Source organism: Coregonus lavaretus (assembly GCF_964263955.1).
Source record: "Coregonus lavaretus genome assembly, chromosome: 3".
NCBI lineage: Eukaryota > Metazoa > Chordata > Actinopteri > Salmoniformes > Salmonidae > Coregonus > Coregonus lavaretus.
The window spans coordinates 62,750,689-62,753,705 of NC_139990.1; the positions used below are offsets into that span (position 1 = coordinate 62,750,689).

A 3,017-nucleotide genomic window follows, 5' to 3' on the forward strand; every position below is an offset into this window, starting at 1 on the left:
GATCATCTAAGCCAAGGCTTCATGAATCATATCTTATTACATGTTTTACATTTTAGTCATTTAGCAGACGCTCTTATCCAGAGTGACTTACAGTTAGTGAGTCTCCAATGTTGATCTCAGCCCCGTTGATCCTGTGGAGACAGCAGTCCCCTCTGTTGGTGATGGTGACTTGGTATGTGTCCAATAGGTCCACTCTCCACCAGGGGTTAGTCTCTGCCTTCGTGTGGCTGCAGGAGCCAGCATGGTACAGTGGGTTATGCTTCCTGTCGATGGCATTCCTGGCAGCACCGTGGCTGTCATACTGGGAGGAATGGACCACTACTCCACCGGAGGCTAGATTCTCTGAGGGGCACACAAGAATTAGGGGGAAATACAGTGCCTTCAGAAAGTATTCATACCCCTTGACATATTCCACATGTTGTGTTACAGCCTGAATTCAAAATTGATTAAATAGATATTATTATATCCCATACCCCATAATGATAAAGTGAAAACATGTTTTTTGAAATTTCAACGAATGTATTCAAAATGACATACAGAAATATCTAATTTACTTAAGTATTCAAACCCCCGAGTCAATACTTTGTAGAAGCACCTTTGGCAGCGATTACAGCAGTCAGTCTTTCTCTGTAAGTCTCTAAGACAGGGATCTCCAACTAGATTCACACGTGGGCCGATTTTTACTGGAGCGGATGGTCAGGGGGCCGGAACATAATTACAAATAATTTGTCAACTGCAAATTGACCGCAAGAAGTACAAACAGATATAATATTTTATTAAAACATAATCATTTCAAACCATGCTTACTTTGAACATGGTCACATATCTCTCTATTATGCGTGGGAATACTTTGGAACAGATTTCCAAAACTAAAATCACTTGGAGCTGATTTGCTGGTGTTTTTACAGTCTTATGTCCAAAAAAACAAATATATACAGTACCAGTCGAAAGTTTGAACACACCTACTCATTCAAGGGTTTTTCTTTATTTGTAATATTTTCTACATTGTAGAATAACAGTGAAGACATCAAAACTATGAAATAACACATATGGAATCATGTAGTAACCAAAAAAGTGTTAAACAAATCAAAATATATTTTATATTTGAGATTCTTCAAAGTAGCCACCTTTGCCTTGATGACAGCTTTGCACACCCTTGACATTGTGCTTTTCATGTACTAGCACTTTAGTAGAACTGAGTTGTCAATAGTTTATTGTAAACATATTTGCTCAGCCTACTCACTGAGGGTTACTGTTGCCGTTGTTCTTTAGGGAACTTCCGATGAGAAACTCCGCCCTGTCCAGCCTCCAGGGGCAGCAGTCCTCTCTGTTAGTGACGGTAACGGAGGTGACTCTGTGAACAGCCAGCAGGTCCACCATCCACCAGGGGTCGCTCTGGAGCTGGGTGTGGGCACAGGAGCCAGAGAGGTACTCTGCGTCCAGGCGACCATCGATGGCGTTCTCGGCGTGGGTCAGACGGCTTAGCTTGGACAACTAGGTCGCTCTGCCCATCAGTGCCACGTTGCCTTCATTCAAATAAGAGGGATGGGATTTGCTGAGAAAAATTACTTAGTGAGTATGGAATATTGTGTAAAATCCAAGCTTCTGGTTAAGGATTTCTGATTTCTGGTCCCAATTTTAGCCTGGAGGGTACTGTATGATTGGATGTAGGAGTAGCTGACCTTTCCGAATAGCAGGTCTTCTGAGGGATCTCAGAATATCCCACAGCCAGGCTAGGTTTAGGTTTGGAGCTGTAACAGCTGTCTCGGGGGCAGTTGAAGGCAGATTGCCCCTTTAAGTCTGGTTAAAGTCTCATAGTTAATGATGATGAGTTATGGAGATGACTGGATTGTTTAAGGGAGAGTTGTGTTACTGGGATGACACATAGTGGGTTGTGTAGCCAGCCAGAAGTTGTGTTATGAAGATAACTCACAGTGGGTTGCTATTGCCATTGTTGAACAGGGAGTCCCCAACGTGGATTTCTGCTCCACTGATCCTGTCGGAGCAGCAGTCCCCTCTGTTGGTAATGGTGACATAGGTGACATTGTGGGTCTTGCTCAGGTCCACCCGCCACCAGGGGTTGATCTCTGCTTTCTTGTGGTTACAGGACCCCTCCAGATACCGATTGGTCCAGTTCAGGTCAATGGCATTGTTGGCATCTCCAAACGTGTCCCACTGCGACGACTGACTGGCTATGCCGCCAGTGACAGAACAAACAAGATTAAAATCATGGGTATAAAAATTGTTCATTGTCAGTTCAAGATGCAGTACATAGCTGTACTAATCAATGATCTCAATGAAAACTTTTTCTCAAACAGTGTTTGCATTCTCTATAGTACAACAAAATAAAAAAATACTGTATATTGTATTACCATATCGAGTATTATGATCTGGGCATAGAATGTCTTGCCTTCTCTTCATATCTTGCACCTTCCTCTCTACAGGAAACATTACAGTACATGAGTCACAGGCTTTGGACCTACACTGTTAAGAGACAGTTAGCCATGGTTTCAAGTCATCTAATAGCTACCATGTAGGCAAGTTAATGTCCAACAATAACACATCGGAGGCATAGTAACTAAAATCCTGACTTGGGACTGCATGATTTGTCTTTGTAGATGGAGAGGCGTCTTCCATCTACGGCATTGTCAGAGCCCCCTATGTAGGAGTACTGGGAGGATTGGCCAGTAGTTTTCTTTAAGGCAACATCGTCTTTAGGGAACTAGAAGGTTTACAATTACAAATACTGTACAAAGATCCATGAAGTTATGCAACATACTTATGTCGTATAGATCTGGGTTTACCTGTAACAGGAACAATTAAATCGAGTTCTGAAGTTTGAGTTGGTCCCATTTCTTCTTAGAAGACACAATGGAACATACATGGGATGAACAGTGAAATTATACTGTGTTCTATCAAATATATCTAGCTAATAAAAAAGGAAAACTACCACACAAATGGATCACCATCAAAAGATTGATCTCAATATGTGTATGATCACTCTGCTGGGTTATTTT

At 42.0% G+C, this 3,017-nt stretch overlaps 1 pseudogene across 1 annotated transcript; it reads right to left on the reverse strand.

The window, feature by feature from the left end:
• Positions 1-1,548: 1,548 nt before the first annotated feature.
• On the reverse strand, positions 1,549-2,338 carry LOC311120832 (fucolectin-like; annotated as a pseudogene). Its single transcript has one exon. The product of its transcript is annotated as a fucolectin-like (transcript).
• Positions 2,339-3,017: the final 679 nt, after the last annotated feature.